Below are 6,000 nucleotides of genomic sequence, written 5' to 3'. Positions count from 1 at the left end.
ACCTGGACTCCCTCGGAGTCATGAGTGCGTTTGTATCCGCTATGCACCCTGGCCAATCCCCCGCCGTGGGTATGTGCCATTCAGCCCGAGGACATCATCATCATCATCATCGTCAGAATACCGGCCAACGACTCAACCCTCCTCGCCATCCCACGACCCCTTCACCAGGAGCTCCTCATCAGGCCGCTCCCGAGGAATATGCACCCGTCCCACCATGAGCAGCGCCGCAGAGCCCGAGCGAAGGCACTCCGTCGAGCGTACGGCCCCGAGCCGGACGCCGTATGGGTGGACGCTGCCTGCACAGGTGATGAAGCGACAGCAGCTGTGGTGAACTCCTCTTTATCCGCCCTTCTCACACTACCTCTCCAAACCCATCTATCCCCCCCAACCCCAACCCCACCAGAGAGGACTGGGAGGCGGCCCTGCTCGGCTGTCAGGACCTAAAGACCCAAAAGGCCTTGGTTCACCGGACGCGGGCGGCGTTGCTTGCCAATGGGGCCCCGGAATAGGGGCTCCACCTAGTATTGTTAGGGGAAAGGGCCAATAGGGCCTACCCCAATCACCTCTCTGTAAATATTTATTGCATTATAAATGTTTTTCACCACCACTCTCCAGACACCTCCCCAGAAGCTGCAGAGGAAGCCGCCATTGCACTCGCTATCACCCGCACGGAAGCCCGGTACATTTTAAGTGATTCTAAAACTGCGATTCTAAACTTTGCTCGAGGCCGAGTCCATGTCCCTGCTTTTGGCATACTAGACTCGCCCGATGCACCCCCGCCCCGCCAAGTGGAGCTGATATGGGTGCCCGCGCACTCCGGGAATCCCGGAAACGAGGCCGCCAACCTTTTAGCCCGAGGTTCTTTAAACCGGGATCAGGTGCCCTCGGATCGGGGATTCACGAAGGAGCGCATGCACTCATTCAGCGAGCTGACGCAGGCCTACAGAGCCTCACGCCAGCTCTACCCCCCGCCCCACCCCTCCCTAGATAACACGCAACACTCTGGCGCAGACTACAGACACACTCTCTTCCCTCACCCCTTTCCCTAGCCCACTATCATCCCTCCTTCCCCACTCCAGCATGCGCCCTATGCCCAGAACCTTTCGCCTCTTCCCTCCACATCCTTTCCCTCTGCCCGGCGGACCCTCCCCCGCGGGACCTAGAGAACCTCAAGACCTGGGAGGACTGGGAGACCCTGCTGCGCTCGGAGGACCCGGCCGTGCAGACCATCGCAACCGGCCGGGCTGCCAGTGTTATGGACCTTAGGAACATAAACACTTGAGTGCAGAGGGGTCGTGCGGGGACCCTGGGGCGTGCCCCGAATTCCTTGTACAATAAAGTTTTTTCTCTCTCTCTCTACAGCCAGCGTCTTCGCTTCGGCTGACGCGGTTGCGACGCCTGTCTGTCCTTACTATTTCATCTCATATCTTTGAAATCTAATCTGTCTGCAGGTGGCAGCGGTGGTGGCTCAGCTTGAGCCAGTCAGCAGGCACCTGCAATTTCCTTTCTATTCCTCTTTCAGCCGCAACAACAACATATCTGCACGTTTGTGAATGAGTGGGGCTCCCGGAATGTTGTTAGTGGCTACTTATATTTAATAAAAATAAAAATGAAAGAAAAGATGATGTCAGCCGCAGCGTGAAAAGTGTATTGCATGTATCTATCATATCTCGGTGGACACCGGAACAGCACCATAAGGGAAGGTAGGAAGATGGGAGTGAAGGAAGGAAGGAAAGGTGCCGTAGTGAAGGGCTCCGGAATGATTTCACCATGTGGGGATATCTTTAACGTGCATTGACATTCACAGCATACGGGCGCATTTGCGCTTCACCTCCATCGAAACGCAGCCGCCGCGGTTGGGATCGAACCCGGGTGCTCCGGCTGTAGCCGAGCGCCCTAACAACTGAGCCACCGCGGCTAGTCTGCTATCGAAACCTGAAGCACCTGAGCTGCGGCTAGCGGGAATGGAAGAACAGGGAGAGGGAAGGAAATGGGGGAGCGACAGAAGAAAGGATATTTCCGATGGTTTCGATTTCAGCCCATGAGACGTCAACACGGCTTTCCATGGCGTCGTTCGCGGTGTTGTGAGAGTTAATGTGCGCGCGCTGGGTTTTGCTTCGAACCCGGGAGGCGTAAGTTACCGTGGATTGTGCGACGTTAAGAATAGATAAGGGTCGCGCGATAAACACAGAGAACACGGGGCCTTTATTGCTTGGACACCCAACGCACAGACGCTCGTTCCCGCTGCGGTCGTATCACAAGAGCACAATCCTGACGCAGCCGAAGGCTGCCAACATCAATGCAACAAACAGTATGGTGATAGGGTGCGTGCTCATCAGCCTGCGACCGGCAGCCGTGAGCATGCGCTGGTTGCCAAGCGCGGTGTCGTTCTCGTGCATGGGCAGGTCTACCTTGACGACTCCGTCGAGGCCGTGAGTCGATCGTCCGTCGGCCGCCGTTTTGTTCGGATGCTCCTTGACCGGCGCGCCGCGGGGAAATTCCCGCACCTTTAGAATCCGCACTGGCATGTGTTTCTTCGGGTCCGACAACGACGACGGAACAACGCTCATGTTCGCCGTGAACACGGCTCCTTCAGTGGCAGCCGCTGTCGTGCTGCTAGCACTGCTAGCGTTGGCCGCTTCGCTACCCGACACGGCACCTGCTAGGGCAGCTGACAGGTTGAAGTCCTTGGCCGGAGTCCCAGGCTGACCGATGCAGCGTCCGTCGCTCTCCAGCGTCCCTGCGGGGCACTGACACGTCGAAGACGCGGCGCTGCATTTGGCCCCGATGTCCCTGCAGTCGTCGTCCGTGGTGCAGGGACCGCTGACCGTCTTGCGCGGCGCGCAGACCACGTTCCCCAGAGGCGTGGTCTCCATCTTGAACGACTCGACGCAGTCGCATTCGCCCTTGCTGCCGCAGTGCGAGTTGTTGGCGGCGTAGGTGCACTGTTCGTCGTAGCTGCACGGCCACCCGAGGTGCGCCGCGGCCCGGCAGGTGACGTGCGACGAGTTGAGGTGCACGGGATGGCCACCGTCGCAGCGGCAGGCCAGGGCGCTGCCGCACACGGCGTTGCGTGCCGAACACTCGGAGTCGTTGCGGCAGAAGTTTCCGTACGGCGAGTCCAACTCGACGCGTTCCTTGAGCAGGTTTCCGTCGACGCTGGCGACGCACTCGAAGAGGTACTTGCCCGCGGGCGCCGGCAGCGTCTCGAGCCGATCCACCTGGATGCGCAGCGACTTGAGGAAAAAGTCCTTGCGGCCCGAGATGACAGAGCGCTGGACGACGTCCTCGAGCGGCTCGTCGTTCAGCGTCCACACGATGCTTGCAGAGTCGTGGTAGCCCGCGCTGCAGAACAGCTCGACAGCTCCCGAGTTCTCGACGACCGGAGGCACAGGGTAGACCGAAAGACGACCAAGCTCTACCTTCACCGTGGCCGGGCCACTCGTGGTTGTGATAGTTGTCTCGACTGTTGAAGTCGTGGACGTCGTTTCCTGCGTTGTTGACGTTGTTGTTGCTGCTGTTGTTGTTGTTGTCGTCGTCGTCGTCGTCGTCGGTGAGGTCGTAGATGGTGTACTCGTGGTCTCTGTGGTGGTACTTTCTTCGGGTACGACCGGGGGTGCAGTGGGGGCTTTGTCATCTACTGCTTTTGCCGCTGCTGCTTCTGCGTCGGCGTTCTCCGCCGCGATCGACGGTTGATGCGAGGTCGGCTTGCTGTCCTCAGACGAAACGGACTCAAAGAACGTCGCCGCCGACGGATAGTCGTTGGTGCCGCTGAGCGACGCGGGGTCAGGCATCTCGTACTCTTCGTACGCCGTGCCATTGATGAAGGTGATGTTGACGCCAGCGAGCGCCGCTGCGGCTGCAAGCTGTTCGGGGCTCAGCGTTCCGTTGAGGTTCTCAAGCGAGGCTACTGCTGACGGCTGAGCCGGCGGGGCTTGAGACACCAACACTACCTCTTCGGAGGCGCGGGACAGAGGCATTTGCTGGAGACACAGGCACGCCAGGAGCAACAGCCGCAGCATGGTCGAAGGTTCGAGCATCGCATGGGAATTTTTGCGCAGGTCGCTAGACAAAAGAACAGCGGGACTCATACTCGTGGCATGCGCGACTGGGATCCAAGTCTCGGTCGGCGCCTGGAGCCGGGATGGCGGGAACGTCCGCTCAGCGTCGCGCCTGCTGTATGGCGTATCGACTTATTCTTCATCGTCGTCTTTGCCTGTGCTGCCTCTCCGGGTATGGCGTCTCAGGCTCACACGTGAGTGGGCCGCGCGTTCATGTCAATCGTGGCTCTCTCGGTTGAACCGGCTCGCAGCGTTCACGCGCAACGCTTCCTGATAGGTTTAGGTTTATTGGGGTTTACGTCCTAAAGCGACTGAGGCTATGAAAGACGCCGTAGTGAAGGGCTCCGGAAATTTCGACTTCCTAGGGTTCTTTAACGTGCACTGACATCGCACAGCACACGGGCCTCTAGGGTTAAAAGTGATTAAAGCGTTCGATGGTTTTGTTCGTGTGGGCACAAACTTGCTGTTTTCGTGCAGCGCGTTTGCAGGCAGCGTCCCTCACCCGTTCTCCGCGTGTTGAACGCGCAGCGTTCGAGGAACGCGGACCACGTGATAGTCATCCGCCGAGTCTAAAGCCAAGCACTCCGGAAGGAAGGTGCTCTCGCCATGCGGCCACCGTTCTCACGACTTGGTGCAGTCATAGAGTAACATAAACACAAGTATTCCAGAGACCTCCAATACGGCACCTCTTTCTTCTTTCACTCCCACCTTCCTCCCTTCCCTTACGGCGCGGTTCAGGTGTCCACCGAGGTATGTGAGACACATACTGCGCCATTTCCTTTCCTCAAAAACGAATTAACCAATAAATTAAATTAGCGTTCGCTTTTAATAGCTGATTTGCCTTCCTCCTTTCAACCTATTCTTCCCTGCCCACACGGCGTGGTTCAGGTTTACGAAGAGCTACCGTGACTTTCCCCTCTGTGAGCCGAGCTGCGCGGGGGTGGCCTTCATCCACGCGGGAATTCCTCGTGACCTGCCAGACGGCGCCTGATTTGGACTGCGCTGGCAGTTCCGCGAGGCCTTTTAGCACTTCTCGTCAGGTCTGACTGCGTTTTCGTAACCGTTCGCATTAATTAGTGGCGTTCGCTTCTGTGGAGATTAAGAGAAACAATTCACCTATAAAGACGCAGTAGCGACGCTTGCATGCTCTTCCTTTCTGTATTATTCCCGCCCTTAGAGTTGGCAAGCTTTACGAACGGGTTGTAACTTTCAGACTGCAAAATTATATGGAAGACAACGACTGTGTACCACATACCATGTTAGGAGAAGGTAAGTGACGCCAACCAAGTAAAATACAGGAAAAACACGACGTTTCGGGACCGGCTCGGCCCCTTCTTCACGGTGTGACTACGGGCGAGCGCAGCTTGGCTTTTTAAGCCCCTGTGTGGAGGACCTGCGGGTCAATGGCCGCAGCCCATGGACGTAGGATGAGGGGAGAGTCCCCAGGGAACGATTAACATTCTCTCGTGTCTGCTGTATGTGCCACGACTCGAGTAGAAGCCTCCTGCGTGGGTTAGCTTCCGTTTCCAATACAATGGTGCTGTCGAAGTCAATTGGGTGGTCACACCCTTCACAGTGTTCGGCCACGGCGCTGCGTTGACGATTCATGTGACGGACGTCCGCTTTGTGTTGGTTCATCCTTTCCGCGAAGTTCTTCGTTTCCCCTATGTACGACGCCGGGCAGACGGAACACGGAATTTTGTACACGACGCCCTGGGCCTTTTCTCTGGGCTGCCGGTTTTTTGGGCGGGGGAGAAGGCGACCGATAGTGCTGGTCGGTTTGTGCGTTGTCAGCACCCCTTCTTTTCCGAGAATGCGACCGAGCGTCTCGCTCACGCCTCTCACGTAGGGGATGCAAACACGTTTCCGCTTCTGGCATGCGTCTGAGGAAATAATAGACCGGATTTTGTTTTGCCTTTCTTGTTTCCTGATAATGCGC

This window comes from Amblyomma mixtum, chromosome 1 (assembly GCF_055824585.1).
Source record: "Amblyomma mixtum isolate Tamu chromosome 1, ASM5582458v1, whole genome shotgun sequence".
NCBI classification, from domain to species: Eukaryota; Metazoa; Arthropoda; class Arachnida; order Ixodida; family Ixodidae; genus Amblyomma; species Amblyomma mixtum.
This window is presented reverse-complemented; position numbering follows the sequence as displayed.